General features: G+C 46.2%; 1 long non-coding RNA gene and 1 pseudogene across 2 annotated transcripts in view; one reads left to right on the forward strand and one right to left on the reverse strand.

The window, feature by feature from the left end:
• The first annotated feature begins 150 nt into the window (after nt 1-150).
• Nucleotides 151-24,038, forward strand: part of LOC309667600 — a 34,798-nt gene continuing 10,910 nt past the window's right edge. The window contains exons 1-2 of the long non-coding RNA XR_014267831.1: nt 151-2,234; nt 4,724-4,808. This is a non-coding gene — a long non-coding RNA (uncharacterized lncRNA). The remainder of the gene's footprint in view (nt 2,235-4,723; nt 4,809-24,038) is intronic.
• Nucleotides 6,647-22,608, reverse strand: LOC309636448 (macrophage-expressed gene 1 protein pseudogene; annotated as a pseudogene). Its single transcript has 2 exons — nt 22,523-22,608; nt 6,647-14,085 (listed from the first exon to the last, which is right to left on the reverse strand). The product of its transcript is annotated as a macrophage-expressed gene 1 protein pseudogene (transcript).

Here is a 24,038-nt window from a genome sequence, read left to right on the forward strand (position 1 = left end):
CCAAACTTTGGGGCAAGTCATTTTTTCTGAGCTCCCTCATTTATGAAATGGAAATAACTAACTTCACAGGTTGTTACATGGTTTAGACAAATTTGAGAATCTGAAAATACTTGTAAATGACGTACAAACATCAGAAGTCTTCATCAGAAGACTTTCGACTGAGGAGAGACTATCTTAGAAATACCAGTTGCTTCCCAGGATCCATCTGGTCACAGCCTAGACTTCACCCTGTTTGTTGTGCCCATGGGCCTTTGGCCAGTAGAGGCCGACCCAGTTTCACGCACAGCCTCCAGGAATCATCCACCTCTCTGGAGAGGGGAGACCAGGCTGTTCACTACATCCACTAAGATAGTTTTCACAAGCATCAGACAAGTTCTGGAGAAGCCTGGCAGGCTCTGGAAAGAGCCAAGGAAACACGCAAGCCAAGGCACCGCCCAGGATGTGTTAAAGCATGCATTCAGACTTGAAGTCACCCCGCCATTGGCCAACACCCTCCTCAACACAAGAAGGAACTCAAACTTCATTTAGTTCAGTCTCACCATTAAACACATTGCACAAGGAAGCCAGACAGGTGCCCTGGTGTCCCGGCTGCAAAGTAGAATTAGAACTATAATTTGGTCCAGCGCATTCCCCACTGGGCCTCCCTGCTTCTCCATTAGACCAGTATCATCTTAGGAAGCCTCAGATCTCTTTGTCTGCATCCTTTCACTCTCCTGCGTCCAATGCTCTCTGGCACCCTTCCTTCTAACAAGCCTTTGGAAGCTCTGGGAACAGCAGCTCATTACCCAGACTTCTTTTGCCTCCCCAGACCCCATCTCTACTATAATTTGGTGGTCCCGTATCCCATCCCTCCCCTAATATTATGGGGGAAATGGGACACATTCTGAGGTAATGGTTAAATATGTTACTCCTTCCAGGTGAGTAGTATTTGAAAAAAGGGCCCAGGGAAAATATTTAAAAATAAATTTCTGAGGCAGGTTTCTTATCTTTAGGTCAGACCAACCGTTAGGCGACACCACTAGGAAAGGTTTAGGACTATTTTCTCTTTTCTTACTTAGCAATCCCTAGTTCCTATCCTCAAAGCTTGGGGTGGAAGGAGGGTTGGGAGTTACATAAATAACTTAAATAGACCAATAAAAGTTCCCAACCTGGTTCTAAGCAATAAAGCTCTAAATCTTTCAGAAGTGTTCTGCCAGACTCCAACCAAATTCAAGAACAATGCATAATGACACCTACTTTGGACCAGCACTAAGAATACGGAAATGAATATTAATGATAGTAGCAGACTATATCGTGTTTATATGGTGTTTACTCAGCCATCCATCGATCTAATCGCTGTCTGTGCATTCATTCATTTACTCCCCACAAGAACCCGATGAGGTAGGTACAAAGATTTTTATGTTACAGCTGAAGAAACAGGGACACAGAGAGCTGATGCTTCCCTGCCCTGGAAACACTCACAGTCTCCTGAGAAAGACAACAGGTACTCACTCAACTGTGACAGAAATCGGGGTGTGGTCAGTCATACCAGAGTCTAACCAGGGGCTGGGGGAGCCCAGAGGAAGGAAGGGCTGGAGGAAACCTCTCAAAAGAGGCACTTTGGGAGCTAGGCTTTGAAAAATGACTAGGATTTTGCCCTCAGGAAAAAATACGGTGGGGTGAGGGGTGAGGGATGGGCAAGAACATCTCAGTTAGAAGCAGAAGCACTTGTCAAGATTTGGCTGCTGGAAGGCATGTGGCATGTTCCAGAATGTTCCCCCAAGAGCCCCAGTGGAAGATGAGGCGGAAGGAGTGAGGGGATGATGCCTTGAAAAAAGAATCTATGAAAGGTTTTTGAAGAGGGATAATGCTAGCATCTCCCCTTTGTTTTAGAAAAGGAATTCAGACAGCTAAGTCAGAGCTGTATTAGAGGTGAACGCTGCTGGAAGCAGAGAGACCCATTAAGAAGATGCTCTTTTGCTCAAGGTAAGATATGTTTCAGCTATTTGTGGAAATGTTAGAAGCACTAGGAGATAGAGGTGAACACGACACAGTCCCTAATCTCTTAGAATCTGCATTTTGGTGGGGGAAGACAGGAACACACAATCATATAACCGAGTGTTAAAAATTATATAGGAACTCGAAAAAGTGATACAGAATGACTGCGAGTAGGAGCCGTGAAGGCCTTTCTCAAGTGGTTACTTCCTGCTGAGATCTGAACGACGACAAGGAGGCAGCCGCCAGTAGACCTGAAGGTAAGGTGTTTCGATCACAGGGAACTGTTTTCTGTTTTTTTTTAAATTTATTTATTTTTGGCTGGGCTGGGTCTTCGTTGCTGCGCGCGGGCTTTCTCTAGTTGCGGTGAGCGGAGGCTACTCTTCGTTGGGGTGTGTGGGCTTCTCATTGAGGTGGCTTCTCTTGTTGTGGAGCACGGGCTCTAGGACACGCGGGCTTCAGTAGTTGTGGCGCACGGGCTCAGTGGTTGTGGCTCACAGGCTCTAGAACGCAGGTCAGTATTTGTGGTGCACGGGCTTAGTTGCTCCACGCCATGTGGGATCTTCCCGGACCGGGGCTTGAACCTGTGTCCCCTGCAGTGGCAGGTGGATTCTTAACCACTGCGCCACCAGGGAAGTCCCAGGGAATGGTTAAGTGCAAACTCTGAGGCAGGAATGAGCTTTCTGTCCTCAAAGCCACATTAGCCTGAAAGAAGGCTCACATGGCTGAAACCAGGTGAGCATGGGAACCATGCCAGTGCCAAGGCTCTCAGCCAAAGACCAGGAGAAACACACATGTAATTAGACAGGTGGGTTTATCACCTGTTGCAATGAGGAAGAACGCACACCGTGGGAGACTCTCTCTCAGCAAGAGAGTTCTAGAAAGAACTTATATAGGATTTAGGCTTTGGCTGGGTGATTTGGGGGAGAGCCTAAGGAATTTGCTCTAGTTTGGATGCTGTCAGAAAATGGGGGCAAGTCCGTGACTGAGTATTTTGTCGGTGACCCAGTGACCTTGCTTTTGTGTGTGATTAGATAAAACTATGAAGTGACCTTGTTTTGCTGCATTTATCATGGTCTCAGGGAGCTGTGTGAGGTCGCTATTCTATGGGGTTGTTTAACGTGTTTAGGATCACTGGCTGTGAGCCCCAGACTGACTTGTAAGACTATGGCAGACCAGCTGTGATCGTCATTTCAATTCTGGACATCAGAGGCTACCTTTTTTCTCCCTCACTACTAATAAGATTATGTGAGGAAAGGGAACTGGATTTTCTTCTAACTGCTGAACACAGACAACAGTCTGACAGCCAACTCTGACAGAAGTCAATGTGTGAAGAGTATTTCCACGCAGATAACAAAGAATAGCTCCTCCTAGATAAAAATGACCAAGACACCAATCATAGAACTGCCTCTGCTTTCTGACAGCACCCAACTCCAGAACAAAACTATGCCTCATTGAATCCTTCCCCAAACTAACTAACCCAACTCCAAAGCTTATAGCTTCAAATCCCTCCTAACCCTTCTCTTTTGAGGTGCCCATTGCAACAAGCCAATAAACTCAACTTTGTTTGACTACAGGTATTGTCCTGGACGTCTTTGGCTAAAGGGTATCAACACTGCAAAGGGAAACCATTGAAAATTTTTAAGCTGTAAAGTGACATGTTAGGGTTGACATTTTTTAAATGAGCACTCAAGCCGCTATGTACGGATAGGTTTATGGGGGCAAGACTAGAAGAAAATATTATCTAGATGATGGAAAACCTGAATTAAAACTGACAGTGGGAGTGGAGGAAAGAGAAAATCTCTGAAGATCATGACAGAGGTTTGGAATGGGAAGATGGGGAGAAGGATAGTGAGTCCTAGAAAGAGGGAGGAACCCCAAAATATCCCCTCCCAACTAGGAGGAGAGTGAATAAATTAGGCAGGAAACACAGAAGGGGGAACAGATATTGGGGGTAACAGGAGGTTGCAAGCCCAGTTTTTACATATGTTGAGTTGAATGTGGAGCATAGGTAGCATGGAGGAAGGGGTTGGGAGGTGAGTAACTGAGATTGAAGCTGGTTGGGACTGAAGGGACTCAACAATAAGGGTCTTGAACCGCATGCTAAAGAATCTTGATTCATTCTATAGGCAGTGAGGAACCATTCAAGGTTTTAGATCAGTGACCCTCTTAAAGTCAGCATAAAAGAAACCTTGACAAGAAGGAAGGAAAGGAAAAATAAAAATCACCAAAGGTCAGGTCAGTTCTTCTGCCTTAGTCCTAATGGGAACTGAAAGTGTTCCCTTGTCCAAATCCAAGTGCAGATCTGATTCTGATGGTCACTACAGCTTTAATAGACTTAAGGCATATCAGGAAATCACCCCATTCTACATCTCCTGTCTTGGGAAAATTTGCATCTCTAAAGACGTGTTTCATTTTATTCATTTTATTCTATCTGTGCCCCTACCTCCCTTTCCACATGACTAACTCCTGTTCTTGCTTCAGGATCCAGATCACATATCACTTTCTTTGTGAAAACATCCCTGATCTATACACCTGTATCACTGCCCTCTCGTCTTTGCTGCGACTTGCACCTGGTACATCATCTACTATCACCGTTGCTTCTACTACTGATTACTATGACGACCACTGCTGCTGATAATAATAATATTGGGCTCTGACACTGAACTAGGTGCTCTGCACAAAGCAGCTCATTTAATCCTCACAACAACCCATCACACTCAAGGTTATAATCATTTCTACTTTACAGATAAGAGAACTGAAGTTCAGAAAGGTTAAGTGACTCACCCAAAGTTGCAGAGCTGGGAATTGGCAGAGCTGGGATTCAAACTGAGGTATTTGAATATACAAGTCACATTTTTTCTTTACATAACTATTATACGACTTAGTACACTGCATATTGGTTATTTATGTCTATGTCTCTCTTCTGCTGGAGTGTGGGTTCCTTGGAGGCAGGGGCTGTGTTTTCCCTGGCATAATGTAGATGCTCATCAAAGGTTATCTGAATGAGAGGAGGGAGGCAGGTAGATATAGTGATGAAGGGAATGGAAGGTGGTGTGTAGTAGAAGAATGATCACTGTTTATATTGATGTTTCCCAACCTTTTTGACAGAAATGATAATGTTGCTAACATGGAGGGGATCTGGGTTCTAGGAGAAGGTTGCTCTAGGATGGAGGAAAGTGGACCATGTTAAGGACGGTAAATCTGGCAACTTCAGTCCCCAATTAGTTACCGTAGTGTTGAAGGGATCAATACATCTTGGCATCCATTGGACAGTCTGTGCTTTATATGAAGGGTTAACAAACTATTTCTTAAGGACCAGATAGTAAGTATTTTATACTTTTGTGTTATGAGGTCTCTGTTGCAACTATTCAACTCTGCCATTGCAGCATGGAAACAGTTATAGACAACACATAAACAAATGAGTGTGGCTGTGTTCCAATAAAACTTTATTTACAAAAACAGGTCCCAGGCTGTTGGCCATGTTTGCTGACCCCAGATTTGTATGAATTTTATGGTTCAGAGCTTTGGGTCCTTCTCCTCTCAGCCCAGTTTTTAACTTTGATGAAGTTGCAAGGGAGGCAAAACTTTACCACTACCCATTTTAGATTTTCAGCTGAGACTCTTTACAAAAAGGGAAAAACAACAGTTTATTAAAGTATGCAGTGGGGACTTCCCTGATGGCACAGTGGTTAAGACTCCCCGCTCCCAATGCAGGGGGCCTGGGTTCGACCAGGGAACTAGATCCCACATGCACGCTACAACTAAGAGTTCGCATGCCACAACTAAGGAGCCCGTCTCCTGCAACTAAGACCCAGCGCAACCAAATAAATTAAATAAATAAATAAATATTTTTTAAAAAAAGCAGACAGTGTACATCACTCGGGAGAAAACTGAACCAGAAGTAACTCAAAATGGCGGCTTAGAATTCCAATTTATGTAGCATCGTCAACAAGAATAATAAATTTGTAGAGAAATGATGGGACACAGGAGAGCTTAGGCTTCCAAGGGGGGGAAACTATGGGAAGTTAAATATATGGGAGGAAAATTAATGGAGTAAAGTTTGTTTGCAGGTTCCTCTGGTGCCTTCTCTGGGCTGATAAGAGTGTGTCTTAGTAAAAATAGAATTTATATCCTGCCTTTAGGCAGAAAAGGGGGAGTTTTTTCTGCATTTGCTGCTTCTTAATTTTCTTTAGTTCAAAATCATTTTTATGTCAAAGAGCATACTTTGGGATGACTTTCTGGTTTCCTTCAAAGTCCAATTTATTAATTTGTTCTTTTATGTATGGTGCTTTTGGTATCATATCTAAAAATCTTTGCCTAACTCAAGTCACAGAGTTTTTTTCCCCTATATTTTCTCCTCCAGTGTTTTTTATCTTCCCCACTTAGTAAAGGGTCATCCTTCTTAGGAGCCCCTTAAGAATGAATAAATGAATGATTTAAATGAAAGAACAGAAAACCCTTCTTTCTTCCTTACCTCCTGAGCTCTCCCCACCCTGGACTCTCCAAACCGTGAAGCTCAGCAGAGATTCCTTGAACCCCAGTCTGATTTTTGAGCCCCCAACCTTGCTGATTTTTTTGCCTATAACTTAGTGATTCCCAGCCTTTCAATGATGCAGCATTCTTTTTACAACAAACACACAGCCACTTTTATTTGCACCTCCAACCTGTTTTATTTTTTCTTTCTTTCTTTCCTTCTTTCTTTCTTTCTTTCTTTCTTTCTTCCTTTCTTTCTTTCTTTCTTTCTTTCTTTCTTTCTTTCTTTCTTTCTTTCTTTCTTTCTTTCTTTCTTTCTTTCTTTCCTTCTTTCCTTCTTTCCTCCTTTCCTCCTTCCTTCCTTCCTTCCTTCCTTCCTTCCTTCCTTCCTTGCTTCCTTGCTTCCTTGCTTTCTTTCTTGCTTTCTTTCTTTCTTGTTTTCTTTCTTGGCTGCCTCACGGCATGCAGGATCTTACTTCCCTGACCAGGGATCAAACCCGTGACCCCTGCAGTGGAAGCACGGAGTCTTAACTACCGGACCCCTAGGAAGTCCCCTTCCAACCTGTTTTAAAAACAACAACATAGTTTTAAAATTAAATTTAAAATTAGTTTTCATTGTCAAATTTTCAGGAACTCCTTGAGATAACCAGAGACTATCTGCTTTACAACAGTCCCTCTCTATGAAGTACAGAGAACACTCACTACAGGATGATTTGGCCCAAGCCTAAAGCTATAGGTAGTGGAATTGCGACTGGGCTAAGGAGAGGGCTTGGGAGCTGGGGCTCAGAGGTTTCCCACGTTCACCCTTGTGAATCTTCCTTCACAACTGCTCAGTTCTGTTGTACATTTCTTTATTCTTTAAAAATAATACATGGTATTTTATATAAATGCATATCTTACAAAATTTTGAAAAATGAGTTAATCAAGAGGGAATACAAGTACAGAAGAATTGGGACTAAGGTTGAGTTTAGCAACAGGAATGTTGAAGAAGGGGCCAAAATTTGGCTCTAGGCTCTCTGGAAGTCAAAATAAGGAGAAAGGTCTCTTTGTTTTATATGACTTACAGTGTCTGTAAGATCGCAACAACCCAGTTGCCCAAGAGAAGCCTGTTCCAGGAGGAGACGTTGTGTGATATCCAAGGAGCAGCTCCCTGACAGCAAGTTGTCCATCGGTCCCCATTTTGTCATCAGCTGGGATGGAATTTCAGCAGGCTGTCCACCCTGTTACTCAGAGCTCTAAAAGGAACTTGGAGATTTGGTGGTTACCCCATGCCACCACCTCTCCCTCTCCCATCCTTTTTATTTTTACTTTTTGTCTACTTGCCTAGAATATTTTGAGACAGTGAAAACTGAGTTGTATTCATCTTTGTATTTATTCAAACACTTATACTGGGCAAAATGAGGCTTAAAACTGGTTCATTCATGAGAATTCCCTGGCGGTCCAGTGGTTAGAACTCTGCGATCTCATTGCCGAGGGCCCGGGTTCGATCCCAGGGGAACTAACATCCCATAAGCCATGTGGTGCAGCCAAAAAAACCAAAAACCAAAAAAACCCAAAAAGAAAAACAACAAAAAAACTGGTTCAATCATGAAATAATACAGTTAAGAATCCCAGAAGGGCAGATAAACTAAAAGGATTTGGTAGCTGAGTCTTATCACCTGGGGCCTCCCAAGATCTCTTCCGGTTTTCTTTCATTCAGCAAACTTGTAGAGCAGCTACTAGGTGTTCTGCCTGATGCTGAGCTCTGGAAATAACTGCAATGAGCGCAACACCTTCCTTTCTCCCACTCAAAGAGCTCATGAGCGAGTTGGAAGGAGAACTCGTGCAAAGTGACAGGCTCGTAGTTACATGCTGCTAAAGAGGTTAGGAGGAGTAAGAGACAAATTCTTCCTGGGAAATTGAAGGAGTATGTGAGGGTAGGGGGAGAGGGAGCGGATAGAAATGTATTCTTGTGTATTCTCGGGAAGGTGACCTTTGAACCCAGTCTTGATTGATGAGCAAGATTTCATCAGCCAGGAATTGACATGATGTGGCAATCAGCACAGGGCATGTGTATCATGGGGAGAGGCTAGCTGGAGATCAGGGAGATAAAGTGGGCCTGGGCCCAATGGCAAACAGTCAGCTATAAAAGTGGAGCGACGTATCTTTCGATTAACATGTCCCATATAATTATTTATAGTGCCTCCTTTTGGTCTCAACGGGGTCCAGATTTGGATGATCACTTACATAGCCATCCTACTTATAGGATGGTTCATTTTGCCCGTTTTCTTCTTTATTCCACATCAAAATCTTTTATTATGCCCTGATCCCCATCTTGCTCGTATCAGTCGGAGAGCTCAGTTTTTAGAGCCTGGAGGGCTATTCCAGGAAATGAACTGAGACCATCAGAAATGGGCATTCGGTTTCTGTTGAAAGGATCCTCCCAGGCCAGCAGAACTGAGCAAATCTGAAAATGGGCCTGGCTGAGACAAGAGTCCCGTCCCATGCCAGAAACATTATCAGTACCCTCCCAGTTAGAATTTGTGACCCTCATGCATTTTCCCATAATGCTCTGTTTGAAGCTCTATGACATTTTTACAATGGGTAATTTATGTTTTGTGGGTGTCTCACCCACTCAACTGTGAGCCCCAATCATACAACTTTGTGTACCCAGTCCCCACATTGTGATAGCTCACTGTGACATGCCAGATGTGAGGCACTGTACCAAGGGACTTCTTTGCATTGTCTCATTTAATCCTTGCAACAATTTATGACATCAGTCTTATGATTATCCCCATTTTATAGATGAGATTAGTTCTCAGAGAGGTGAGACGATTTTCTCATAATCACAGAGCTAGTTAGCAGCTGTGCTGGGACTTGAGCCCAGTTTGTCAGATTTGATTTTGGAATCCCACTCTTAAAGCAGTGGCAAATCAGATCCTAAAGTGTTAGTGTCGTCAATTTCAAATTTAGAAAGGCCAGGCTGTTCCAAGGTGCTTTGCATCCATTTGCTCATTTAATCTTCTCAAGTAACCTAGGAATTTAACATGTTAACTCCATTTTATAGAGGACCAAACTGAGGCACAAGGAATTTCCAGAGGCCCATATTTGACCCAGACCAAGCCCATAGGTTTACTGCTGTGCTCAGCAAAGAATTAAATGAAATAATCTTTGCAAAGAATGAATTCTAAATCTGCAGTAGGCACTAGCCATTATTATTCTTATTATTTGTCACATGCCTGTGGGCAAGTCAACCTCTCTGAGCCTCAATTTCCTCATCCATAGCACAAGAACTACTTACCTACCTTGAGTTCTGTGCAGATGAAGTGCGATGCTATTATAAAGGTATTTTTCACATGGAAAAAGTCTCTATAAATGGTAGTGACCACAAGTCTGGAGAAGGCTCAGGAGAGCCACTAGTCGGTCAGTTCTTAGCTCACGGTCGGCTCCAATGTGCCCGTATCAGACCAGTGGAGAAATGACCTCAAACATCTAGAGTTATTTGGATTTCAATTGCCTCTTCCTCTCAGGACTCAGAGTTTGCACTATCTCATCAATATCCTGATAGATTCCAATTTGTAGCCAGAGTAGATGAAACCCCAAGAAGAAAAATGACTCACTTAGGTCACTCAGGTCATGGAAATGGGGTCTTGTCAACCCTGTGAGGCCACACTTGCCGGCTCCCTAGGGTCTGTCCACGTACCTTTGGAATTGGCTCTAAAATTCACACATGAGGGGCCCAACTGGGCTAGGTTCTGCATGCCCTGTGGTTCCAAGGTTAGGATTTAATGTGACACCCTGTTTGTCCTTGTGACAACTACAGACCCACACTCTGGGCTTAAATTGCAATAAGGCTTGTGTTCTAGGAACACTGCAAAACTGAACACTGGTCCCGAGAGACTGCAGTCTTGGGTTAAAGAATGGAAATGTACTCTGGTGTACTTGAGAGAAACAGGATCTCCAAAGGGAAAACGCTTCCATTGGGGGTGAGGACTCCAGTTTTCCAAAGCTAAGTTTCATGGAACATAGAATGAAATGGAAGAGTGGAAGAGTTTTCCCTTGGCTTTCCAGTGTTTTGACTGTGATCATATTTTGATAGTTTGTATCACATCTTACATTGTGATCCCATATAAAACTGTGATCCCACATAAACCATACAAAACTGACATTTTTTGGTGAGTCAAAAATGATTGGAGGGAACTCCCTGGCAGTCCAGTGGTTAGTGGTTACAGCTCTGCGCTTTCACTGCTGGGGCCTGGGTTCAATCCCTGGTTGGGGAACTAAGATCCCGCAAGCTGCGTGGCGTGGCCAAAAAAAAAGATTGGATATGGGCAATTTTATGTGATTAACCTATTTCACAAAATAATTATTATAGCTGTTTCATGCAATGTACTGTTTTCTGTCATTAAAAAAAAATTTGCTGATTACAACTTAATTCATTTCATCATCCACAAGTAGGTCAGGTCCTATTTGGAAAACAAAAAACAAAAAGACCCTCTGAGTTAAACCAAGCCCAAGAGGAAACTTTTTGGGTTCAAGGCAATGATTCTGGGAAAACAAATTGACAGAATGAATTTTATAACAACTACAAAAAAAAAAAATTCTAACTTCAAAGCTACATAATATGTCCTGGGGTCAATGCTGATTCTATCTCCCCTGTTTGCCCATCCCCCCCAGCAAATAACACCAGGAATACACCTGTATTTGAACAAGGTTGGGTTTATTGGCTCCTTGCAACAAGGGAGGCACCCAACATGGGAGCACACCAAGGAGAATGGGGGGCCTCTCAGCAAGAGGGCGTTAGGGAAAGAGATTGTTACAGGACTTGAGCTTGTGCTAGGTGATGTGGAGGCGGGCTTGAGGAAGTACAGTTTAGTCCTGGTACCTTCAGGAAGTGGGGCCAGTTCTATGATTAGGTATCTTACATCTTTTTACCTAGGCAGTAGAAGAAACAGAAGGGGCTAGAGCTCTGACCGGCAATGATGCAGGAGTCCTGTTTTGTTAAAGCCTAGACAGAATTCTTGTCATTCTGTATGCATTCAGACCGAGCTGGGCTCTCAGTGGTTTCTGTGGCCCCATAGGCCCTCTGTTCCTCTGTCAGGATGCCTTCCTGCAGTCTCCTGTAACCCCCTTTCTTTTTTTTTTTTTTTTTAAAGGTGTAGGCTTATTTATTTATTTATTTTTTGGTTGTGTTGGGTCTTCGTTTCTGTGCGAGGGCTTTCTCTAGTTGTGGCAAGCGGGGGCCACTCTTCTTCGCGGTGCGCGGGCCTCTCACTATCGCGGCCTCTCTTGTTGCGGAGCACTGGCTCCAGACGCGCAGGCTCAGTAATTGTGGCTCACGGGCCTAGTTGCTCCGTGGCACGTGGGATCTTCCCAAACCAGGGCTTGAACCCGTGTCCCCTGCATTGGCAGGCAGATTCTCAACCACTGCGCCACCAGGTAAGCCCCCCTCTTTCTTATAGAACCCGAAGCCACAGCTTACCCCCAGAGCAAGAGCCACCAAGGCCACCATGGCACCCACCCAGGAGCCAACAATGGCCCCAACGCTGGGTCCCAAGCCAGCCTGGCTCAAAAGCTTGGCTGACAGGGATGGGTCATTAATATTGGCTTGCTGCCAGCGGTTGGAGCCTTGCAGCCTCATCCAGACCCGCTGACCACTGGAGCCAACCAGGACAGAGAGCCTGTGGGCGCTGCTTCTGTTGAGCAAGGGGCGGGGGGGGGGGGGGGGGAGGGTGAGGTGGGGGGTGGTGAGGCAGGGAATAAATGGGGGCATCCGAACAGCTGCCTGCTCCTGGTCCAAGAGGGCCCCAGCCCTGAGGCAGTAGAGGATTTGGCAGCCATCGCTGAGGTAAGCCTGGTGTTGGCTGTACCCTGTTGGGCATTTCATGGGGAAATCCGTGGGGCTGTCCTGGTAGAACACCTCCTTCATGAGCCCAGGGCTCTGGCCCTTCACAAGGCCAGCCAAGGGGTTGCCCGCCTGGCAGCTGAAGAAACCCCCAAAGGGGACTGCCGGGGCTGTACCCAGCTCTGAGTCGCTACTGACACAGACCTTGAGGTCGCCAGAGAGTGTCAGTGGGTAGAAGTGGGAGGGGCAGGCTTGGGACCCAGTGAGCGGGTTTGGGTTGCCAGGGCTATACAGGCCTCCAAAGAGGAGGCCCGCAGGGGCGGGCAGGGAGGGCCCCGAGGGCGCGCACCAGGAGGCAGCCAGGCTCGCGGCGCTCCGATGCTCATGGGGGGCCCACACTGTCCAGCAGCATCGGAAGAAGAGCCAGCACCTCCGGCGGCGCTGCTGGCACTCAGGACCGCCCTCGCTCCACGTCTTCAGCCCTCTGACCAGGGCGCTGGCCGTGTAGTTGGCCGGGCCAGAGGCTCTGCCGGTGAGCGGGTTGGGGATGCGATAGGCCCGGCAGAGGTGATCGGCGTGCCGCCCGGCCACGGCCTCGCATTCCTGGAAGACACCCCCGAAGCTGAAGTTGGCGCGGCGGCGGCCTCCGCAAGAACCATCGTCCACATTGGCCTGGGGGTCAAAGGTGGGAGCCCCAAACTTCAAGCATCCGGGACGCGTGTTGACCGCGTAGTAGCGGTGGATGGCGCGGCGCACGGCGGGCGCGGGGAGCTCGGGCAGCGCCTCCGGCTGGAGCAGCACCGGCAGGGGCGGGCCCGACCTACCGATGGCCACCAGCCGGCGTCCGATGCCCTCCTGCCACTTCTGCAGGGTGATGCCCGGGTAGAAGGGCACGCCGCCGTGGCTGTGCATCTTGGAGGCCACTGTGTGCCGCACGTAGTTCTGGAGAAGCCGGCTCTGCGCCTGCCAGGAAAGCCCGTCCCCAGCGTTGACCGCGTGGAAAAACAAGGCCGAGGCGGCGTACGTGATGTTGATCTTGTCTCGGGCTTCGCTGTCCACCAGCTCCCGCCTCACCTGGTCCTCCCGCACCAAGGCGGCCCCGGCCTCCACGTCGGTGAGAACGTGCATGCCGTACCTAAGCACAAGCATCTCCTCCAGGTATTCGGCCCCCCGGGTCTGGTTGTTCTCCAGGTGGTCGCTGAGGGTCAGCAGATGTCGCAGAAAGTCGGGCTGGAAGTCGGGGTTCTCCGGGGCCTTCACAGAGTAGATGCCGTGGCGGATCTGCTGGTCGTGACCGTCTGGTACTCCAGGCTGTACTTCCTGACGTTCTGGCAGTCCACGGAGAACTTACCATTGAGGTCGGGGAGGAAGGAGAGCTCAGCGTTGATGGAGGCGGCCCAGGTGTCAGTGTAGTTGACCCAGTGGTCGATGAGCTCCGCGCGGGTCTCCACTATACTCTCCCGCCGCGGGACCACCGCACGCGGTCTGGGATGAGGTACTTGCCGTCCTCGGTGGTGAGGCACTGCGAATAGTCTCTCCTGAGCACCAGCCCCAGCTCGACGTTGCGCAGGTTGTCCCAGCCACCTCCTGGCAGCGCCCCCAGCACGGACATGTTCAGGCTCTGCCTGCAGCCTTGGAAGCCGGGCGCCCTCTGTTCCCCCATGCCACCGCACCCGGCCAAGAGGACGACCAGCGAGGGCGCAAGGCACAGGGCCACGGCTGGAGGAGAGCTTCGCCTGGGCGGCCTGCTGCGCCTTAGCTCCTCCAGGGTTGGGGTCGCCGAGGGGAAGTTCTCAGCCTGGGAGCTTATGCTAGACGAGCCTCAAGGCAGCGACTCAGCCCAACTCAAGCCCCTCCCAGTTTCCTCTCCTTCAAGTCTTCAGAGGAAAGAATAGCAAGCAGGTCTCTTATCAGAAGCACCAAGGGAAGTGAAACTAATTCCAGGCTTTGGGCCAGGGAAGGGTAAATTAGAGTGGTGAATTGCCCGAAGGCCCTCTTGAATTCACCTCTACGAAGAAAATCCAACCTCATCTGTTGAATACCTGGTATTTCAGTCTCTCACTCTCTCCTGGCCACTGGACGCAGTTAGGGTCCTGTTATTCCAAATGTCAAGTTCAGCCTCGGTGAGGAAGTAGCCCAGGAAAACGGGGCCTTTCCCCAGTTGACCAGCCAACCTGTAGGCACTGTGGCTAGGAGATCACATTCACTCCAGGCTGATTTCCTTGTGGGCCTTCAGCAGATATTACAGAAAAGAGCCCCTTTCTGGACTAGAGCAGGTTCAGGGCAGCTCTTAAAAAAAAAAAAAAAAAAAAAAAAAAAAAAAATCGGGCTTCCCTGGTGGTGCAGTGGTTGAGAATCCGCCTGCCAACGCAGGGGACACGGGTTTGAGCCCTGGTCTGGGAAGATCCCACATGCCGCGGAGCAACTAGGCCCGTGAGCCACAATTACTGAGCCTGCGCGTCTGGAGCCTGTGCTCCACAACAAGAGAGCCTGTGCTCCACAACAAGAGAGGCTGCGATAGTGAGAGGCCCGCGCACCGCGATGAAGAGTGGCCCCCACTTCCCACAACTAGAGAAAGCCCTCACACAGAAACGAAGACCCAACACAGACGTAAATAAATAAATAAATAAATAAAATTAAAAAAATAAAATTCAAGTATGGCTGTGCCAGTGCACCACAGCCCTGACATATGGGCAGGACAGAGCTTCTCAAGGGGGCTTAGCACGCTTCGCAAACAGTCCAGGGCCCAAGAATTTTTCTCCTCCTCTTACATCTGCTTGGAGGTCTCTAGGGACCCTGTCCCCCTGAGATCAGCAGCTGCTCTAAGTAACATCCTGGGCTAGTGCTTTATAATCCCATTCTAACATCTCACCAGTCTCTTTTTACACATTAGGAAACAGGCCCAGAGAAGTCAGGGAAGGTACCCAGGGTCACAGTTAGGTACCCAGGGGAGACAGCATTCGAATCCAGGTTCATCTGATGCCAAAGCACACTTTCCATCCACTGATCTGGGCTCAGGGCTTCTTCTTCCTATTCAGTGTCAGGGTCTTCTTGATTTTTGTCTCTCCTAGGGCTTTTGGGGTTCAAGAAGGCTCCTGGCAAGGGCATGTGGGATCACTGAACCCGGTGGTATCACTCCTGGTTACACCTGTTTGCAGTGGTGTGGTTGGGGCAGAGGTCTTTTCTCCCCATCGTGTATGGGAGAGGCAATACTTTCTGGAGGAATAGGTACTGGCCTTGACATCTCAAGATCTGAATTGGAGTCTGGGCTCCGTCATTTCATCAGCTGAGCCCTCCCACTAGCATGGCTTTCTTCTCTGAGTTCCACTTCCCTCATCTGTTACATGATGAAAGCAATACAAAGCTCTTCAGGCTTGAGCTACTGGATGTAAGATGCCCAACAAGTTGCCTGGCACAAAATAGGGTGTTCATTCGGTGAAATGGGTTAAGTGACTTGTTTAAGGTCTGAATTCGCACCCAAGTTGGTCTGAATCCAAAGTCTAGTGCTCTTTCTACCACTGTGTGGTTCCCTCTGATCTCTATGTTTGCAATTCTTTGATCAAAAAGTGTCATTTATTTATCATAAGGTAGTTTAGGATGGAGAATTTGCTAGAGAAGCAAATTCCCATTCTCTGGGAAAGCAGTAAAGCTTCCCACCCCCCCTCGGTGTATCTTCCTATGACAGGGACAAGTAATCACACTGCTTTCCCACATTCTGTGCTTGTGACTTAGGAACAAACACCTCATGTCATAAGTTCAAAGAAACTGGAAATTTATCACGTTGGGTGATAGCTCTTTCCCAGGACCTTGGGCAGGTTTGTGGATATTTTATGGCTGTGGAGATAAGCATGCTTTGGTTGAATGGTGGCTAAGCCTTTGCTGATGTGGATCAGATGCCAGCAAGAGGAGGGCAAGGAAAATCGTGAGGATGTTTTGTTACCAGCCCTGGGCCGCACTGGCTGAGACTCGGGGATTAAGAGGGTCAAACGGTGCTCAGCACTCACATCCCCCAGTTGTTCAGAGGCAGTGTAAGGAACACACAGGCAGGACAGCCTTGAGTCAGATGTCAAGGCCCCCCCCACTCCGTGGGACCAGGGATAAAAAAGTGTGACTTCCTGCAAAACAGGAACAAATAGGACTTTTCTAGCTATTCACTTTTAAAAATCACAACAAATGATTGTTATGGAAAATGAAGAGTCAAGAGATTAGATAAAGTGAAAAGGCCCACAAATAACCACTGTGATGAGGTGGGTATATATCCTTCCAGACACGTCTCCTTGCGTGAACCCAGGCTCATGGACACATACTGTTTGCTTTTGCAAAAGTGGTACCAGGCCGTATGTTGATTTTACTGTGGAGAAATGGATTCCCAGGGAAAGTGAGGTGCGCAAGGACTGTAGCAGGGCCACATCTGAGTCCCTGTGTCCTGACAACCAGGCTCAGTCCAGGCTCCACCCTGCTTCACAGCCTGAGGCAGTGCGAATTCCAGTTGAGAGCCCTAGGGGACACACATGCAATTACCCTGGCGGATAGGCAGAGAAAACAGTCCAAATATTTAACACCCTGCAAGTTTCAGGCGAAGCCAGTCAGAACTGACACTAGCTGCAAGTGGCCTTCCTGGGGTTACTGGCTAAATATTGGCCCCTGCAGGTAGGGGTCTTATGGTCGAAACCAAGTTTGTGTGCCCGACACCAGTGAGGAATTTGGAGCGCAGGAAGGTTTATTGCAGGATGCCAAGCAAGGAGAATGGGCAGCTCATGCTCAAAAGACCTGAACTCCCCAGTAGTTTTGCGGGAAGAATTAAAGGCAAAATTTGGAATGAGGGCTTCAGGGTGTGTGACTTTCTTCTGATTGGTTGGTGGTGAAGTAACAGGGTGATGTCTCCGGAATCTCAGCCTTCTGGTTCCAGCTAGTCTGGGGTCTACATGCTTGTGGTCAGCAGGTGGTCACTATCATCCACCTGGGTGGGTGGATCTTAGTTTCTGTAGAAGAACTGAGAGATGTGTATCAGATTGTTATCTATAGCCCTTCAGGAGGAACTAGGAGTCTTGTGACTATATTAGCCTATTAACTGCTTGAGCCTGCTCTTTGGAACTTGGGGAAGGCCTAGAAGACTCAAATTTTTTTTTTTTTTTCCTACAAACAAGAAACAGGGGACACTGAGGGGCTTTTGTACCCAGGAGAGCTCCACAGAGTCCTGTTTTCAGTCTCATTCCACACCCTACTTGTTTCTAGATGCTTATCTGAGGAGGGAATACATGAATGAATGAATGGATGAATGAGGATGCAAAGTGGTCCTAAATAACAACACAAAGGAAGACACTCCTTTCAATAGAATCACAAGATTATTAACTGCAGCATTATCTGTGTATATATTTTTCAAATAAGGACAAGGACCAAGTAATCATGCTGCTTGAAAAAAATCATGCTGTTTGTCAAAGGGAAAGAGGCAATAATGATAAAGAAGTGGAGGGGAAAGTTAGCTGGAGTTCAGCAGAACTGTATTTGGGATAGAGCGTGGCACTTAGTGGCTTTTTGTGTTCTTCGACAGGTGACTTAATCTCCTTGAACTTCTTTTCTGTAAACATCTGTGAATGTGAGGGGGAGGAGAGGAACACAGTGATTTAACCAAGATTACGCCAATTAAGGGTCAGATAGGCTGAAAAGTCTGGGGGAATTTTAGTCTGGTGTGTTTATAGTTCAACGTCAGGGGCAGCCCTGGGGTCCTAAATTCCAGTCTTAAGGACTCAATCATCCTGAATTCAAGCTGATGGGGATTCTGGGTTAAACTTCTAAGTAACTCCTATTGCCTCTGTGTGGAAACCCACCCTCACTCTGACATCGACACCCAAGAGTCATCTGGCCAAGGGACTTGTAGGATAAAGAAACTTCCAGTTCCCACTCCTCCCCTCCTTCCAAAGACACCTGGGAATCCTTGCTTCCTGCACAATCCCTGCCCTTCCTGTGATACTTTTCCTCATGGATTTTTCCTGGGTTTGCCTCACCTGGCAATGGATACACATATTCTCTGCAACTTAGCTTGGAGAAATCCGGAATCATCAAAGAGATGAGGAAAACTGGCAGCGGATACAGAATCTAGAAAAACCCTTACCAGCGTCACTGAATTAACCTGTGTTTATACCATCGTTATATCTTAACCTACAGTGGTTCATGGCTTTGTAGAGGAGGAAAAATAATTTCCCTTCACCTTTCTGAGTTCTTGACTGAGACCCCCTGTAATAAAAGATTAACAAGAGAAAAACAAGTTTATAATATGTCTACCTCATGTATACATGGGAGATACCCAGGGGGAAATGAATAGCTCAAAGAGGTTGGCTTTAGAATTTAGGCTTAAATATCCTTTTAATAGGAAAAGAAGAGGTGGCCACAAAGGCCTCTTAAGGAAAAACAAGTGATTTTTAGGAAAGACGAATGGGTCCTTAGAAGACAGATGGGAGGTGTGATTGTGATAAAGTTCATCTGCTTCTGGTGTTGACCTGTAGTCTCCTCTCCTGTGTTGAGTAGTACATCTTCCCTGGATGATAAACTCCTGGGGCGGGGGTTTATGACAATTGAGTTCCTTTTGGAAGATTTCTCTTTAGACAGATAAGGAAAGTTCAGAAAAAGCCTCTTCCTGCATTTGCTGTTTTTCATATGCCTTTAGCTTGAAATAAGCAATATACCAAAGCAGCATATTTCGGGACAGTCTGCCCTACTACCCATCAGCTTATAGCATTGATTCCCAATGAAGCCTATTAAAAATAAAGGTTCTTGGGTTCCACTGAACAGGAACTTTTGAAGATGAGTTCTGAGAATCTGTATTTTGACAAAGTTCTGAGACACAAACTACCTATACTCCACAGAGCTTACTCTTCATGTTAACCTAGTATTCCAATCTGTTCATTAGCATAATTTTACTATTCCAGGAGATTCTTGCCTAGACAAGTGGCTTAATTATTCTTTCCAGAATATCCATCAGCTCCTCAAGGAAAGCACAACAGTTTGTGCCCTACGATTATACGACTCCTTTGCCTTACCTTGCTTTTGCTGCCTGCCTTAGACTGTTGTGTTGTGATCTCTACCCAGTCCTAGTCAAGACAACCCTCCCTCTCCATTGAGGGACCTGCCTTAAGCCAAACTTCCAATTCTCACTAATTCTAACCTTGCCTTTCCCTCTCTGAGACACTGCCAAATCTCTGCTGAGATGGACTTCTCCCTGTCTCATCAGCTGGTTATTTTGATGGTATTTGGGGAGCTGGCATTCCTTGGACTCCAGGAGATTCCATGGCACAGTTGGATTTGAGAACTACTGGACAAAATTAAGTCCAAATCGCTGAGCCTAACGTACAAGGTCCCCAGTAGTCTGACTGTTGCCTCACTTACAAACCAATTGTCCACTGACTCTTTTTTACAAACCATACACTTTAGCCCATTCTTTTGTGTCTTTAGATACTTTGTGCTTTTATCCAGGCTTTTCTCTCTGCTCATCCTTCTATATCTCAGCATCTTTTTCTCACCGTTGTTGTAACCAGTCTCCAGTGATGGTCCCCAATTAACCACACCTCCCAGGATTCATGCCCCTGTGAAGTCCTATCCCACAGGGAATCTGGGCTGGCCCTGTGACTCATTTTAACTAATTCAATGTGGCAGACATTAAGCTGTGTCATCACTAGGGCCTAAATGTAAGACCTGGAAACCTGCACTCCTGAGAGCCCTGAACCATCCAGCTATTCTCCTGGAGAGGCCATACAGAGAGGGAGAGACCATGTGACTATTTGGAGAGATGCACGGCCTGCTCTGCCAGTGTCCTGGTTTAGCTCAGCTTTCGTGCCGTCTCCATGGAGGCTATGTAGGTGAGCTCCCAGCCAACATCCCATGGAAGGAAAAAGTGTCCAGCTCAACCCAGTCAAAACACAGAAGAGTGAGTGATAAAGAATTGTTGTTTGAAGCCAGTAAATTTTGTGGTGGCTTGTTACACACCAGTAGTCAACCAAATATGAACTTTCAAGCCTTATCTCAAAAACCACTCCTTTATGGAGCTTTTTGCATTGTCTCACTCAACTACCTTCCCATTTCCACAGTAGGAAGTAGAAATCACCTAGTTCCCTGCTGGAGTCGAAAGGAACACATTCAGCTTCCTGAGTGGAAACTTCGATTTTTTTCTGGTCTCCTCCTGAAGAATATTCCATGAATTCAACCTGTTTTGAGGCCAATGGGCCTTTTTAGGTGAGACTAGCAATTTAGGAAAAACTCTACCAAGGGTCAGAAAAATTTGTGATATGCACTACAGCCAGTAGATCAAATGTGCGTTACACTGATAAAATCACTATCCTGATACATCCTGATATCCTGAGAGGTTTTTGTTTTTTGTTTTTTGTTTTTGCCCCACCGCATGGCATGCGGGATCTTAGTTCCCCTGCAGTGGAGGTGCGGAGTCCTAACCACTGGACCACCAGCAAATTCCCCTGAGAGCTTTTAAAATTTTTTTTAAAAACCTTATTACTTTCATTATTAAAAATTTTTTTGTATTGAAATATAGTTGGTTTACAATGTTGTGTTAGTTTCAGGTGTACAGCAAAGTGATTCCATTTTATATATATATTCTTTTTTAGATTCTTTTCCATTATAGGTTATTACAGATATTAAGTATAGTTCCCTGTGCTATACAGTATGTCCTTGTTGGTTATCTATTTTATATATAGTACTGTGTATATTTTAATCCCAAACTCCTAATTTATTCCCCATCCCCCTTCTCCTGGAATCGTAGCTTTTAATCTTTCAAGTCGCCAGGTTATGGTTTATCTGATAGAGGCTGGGATAACTTTTGAGAGGATGTGGGCATACAACCACAGGGGCAAGCGTAAGGGGAAAAAAACGTGAAGGATGGGGGTGGCTTTCAACCCTCTTGGTTTATGGTGCAGGCTTTCGATGAAGTTTTTACCCTCTGAGCATACTTCTGCCAGTTTTAAAAGCCGGGTAGCAATAAAATAAAAGGCTCCCTCTAGTGGTGAGCAGTTGATTTTATTCTGGAAGCCGGGAGTGCTCCTCCCTGCGTCGTGGGCATCGTTGACCAGCAGAGGGCAGTGCAGACAGCAAGAGACATCAGTTGGCAGGCTGTTTTATGAGCTATAATGAATTTTATTTTCCTTCAATTACGGTAAAAACAACGTAACATAAAATTTACCACCTTACCTTTTCTAATTGTTGTGCAACCAATCTCCAGAATTTTTCCTCTTGCAAAATTGAAACTCTGCACTCATTAAACAACTCACCATTCCCCGCCCTCCCTCCACCCCTTCCTCTCCAGTCGCTGGCAACACCTTTCTACTTTCTGTCTGGATGAATTTGATTATTCTAGACACCTCAGAGAAGTGGAACCGTACAGTGTTTGTCTTTTTGTGACTGGCTTATTTCACTTAGCTTAATGTCTTCAAGGTTTATTCGTTCCGTAACACGTATCAGAATTTCCTTCCTTTTCGGAGCAACTATTTTTTTTTTTTTACAAGAATTAGTACTGGGAAAGTGGAGGTTGGACAACAGATTCTGCAGTCACTTCTAACTTTTTTTTTTAACTTTTGGGTTTATTTATTTATTTATTTATGGCTGTGTTGGGTCTTCGTTTCTGTGCGAGGGCTTTCTCTAGTTGCGACAAGCGGGGGCCACTCTTCATCGCGGTGCGCGGGCCTCTCATTATCGTGGCCTCTCTTGTTGCGGAGCACAGGCTCCAGACGCGCAGGCTCAGTAATTGTGGCTCACGGACCTAGTTGCTCCGCGGCATGTGGGATCTTCCCAGACCAGGGCTCGAACCCGCGTCCCCTGCATTGGCAGGCGGATTCTCAACCACTGCGCCACCAGGGAAGCCCATCGGAGCAACTATTTTTGCACGTCTCTTCTTGACTCAACACGTCAGGGTATGTCATGTATTTGTAAGTGGGGGCATCACCGTCTCCCTTCAGCTCTTTCCTGTGCCGTCCACATATACGTGTTTACTGTACAGCCTGGTGCTACCTACGTGGCGTTCACGGAAGGATGGAGCAGGAAAACTGATACATTTCACCGGGCCATCCCCGCAAAGGGCATTCTGGCTATCGGTATAAGAACCAGGACATTGTTCATACTCCCCCTTTGATTCAGTGTCTCCATGTCTGCGAATTTATTTAAAAGAAATGGTTCGAAGAGGAAAAGAGTATTCACATTCAAAATATTTAGAGTGGTACATGAAAGCAAGAATGATGGTGCACCGCTCACATCTCCCTGCAAGAGAGAACCTGCTCGGAGGGCTGCAGGGAGCTGACAGCCCCCAGCTGCTGCCCATTTGGGATCTGCTGCAGCATTTGCCCAAACTCTATACTCTTCTTGGGAATAGGAAGAATATGCCTCCTATGGAATAGGAATATCCACTCTCTTAGAAAGTGGGCTCTAAGTTAAAACTTGAAGGATGAATACGACCTACTCAGGCAAAGAGTGGATACAAGAGTTTTCTAGCAGATGAATTATTCATAAGCCAGCCTAATAATAAAATTTCACCCCTCCACCTTGGTTGTCAAGAGTTGTATTCCAATGGACCCATCTCTTTCCCACAAATGGCCCCAAACATGCCCTTCCTTTGAAACTGCAAATGCTGCTTCTGGCTGAAAATTCCTGGCCAGACAAGGACCTCTTGTAAATCCCCTGGATCTTTAGAATAGACTTGGTAAGTATTGGTCCGGTGATCAAGGTTATCTGTCATCTCCTGGATGGGTTAGGAAAAGAAAGAACAAGAAGGGATTTTGAAACACTGGGGAAATCTATGCAAACAGAGGGCTTGCTCATTTCAGCTCTGGCATAAATATCACAGGGGAACGAGCTTAGGTTTCAACAAAAGCACAGATACTCCTACCTGCTCTTGTGGCCATATGATGACTGTTAAAATTAGACCACCTGCCCACCAGCACCTGAAGCTTGAGTAAGCGTTCCTCCGGTTTCTATGGAAAATGGTGCCATAAACCTGTAGCAGGCCAAAGACTATGGAGAGTCAAGACATTGGGAGAGGGCCACAGAGCATCCCATGTCTGTGGATAAATCTTGAAATAAATTCATCGACTTTCAGGGCTGCCAGGGTTGGGGTCTGTGTGCAGCATGTTCACAAAATGGTGTCTGCTTGAGCAGCTTGAGTAAGGGGCTCACTACCTTCAAAGGCAACCCAAGCTGCCCTTGGTCAGCTCTGACTATTAGACTCGCTTTTTGCTTGGTAGAAATTGGTCTCCTTGATGATTTCACGTTTCAATCTCAGGGTCCAGGTTACACCTGCAGGGATATTTTAATCTCATCTTGGCTTAAGTACAGTGCACACACCGTCTTGTTCCTAAGATATTATTTGTTCAATGAAATCAGTGTACTCTGCGTAAACTGCTTTAACATGAATCCAAACTGCTCAGAGGGTTCGTAAATTACATTAAGCAAATATTTCTTTTAATCAAATAAGTTTTTCCTTTTTATTAAAGAACGTTTATTGAACAACAGCTATGTGAAAAACACTCTACTGGGCACTCCAGAAACACAAGCAAGCAAGAAGCTTTAGTGTCTTCATTATTTACCTATATACCCATTCATTAAACTACAGTCCCAGGCCTTTTTTTTTTTCTTTGGCCGCGGCGTGCGGCTTACAGGATCTTAGTTCCCTGACCAGGGATTGAACCCAAGCCACAGCAGTGAAAGCGCCACGTCCTAACCACTGGGCCACCATGGAACTCCCCCCACGTCTTTATTTGACATCATTTCTTTT

Source organism: Balaenoptera physalus (genome assembly GCF_965194825.1).
Source record: "Balaenoptera physalus genome assembly, chromosome: 10".
NCBI lineage: Eukaryota > Metazoa > Chordata > Mammalia > Artiodactyla > Balaenopteridae > Balaenoptera > Balaenoptera physalus.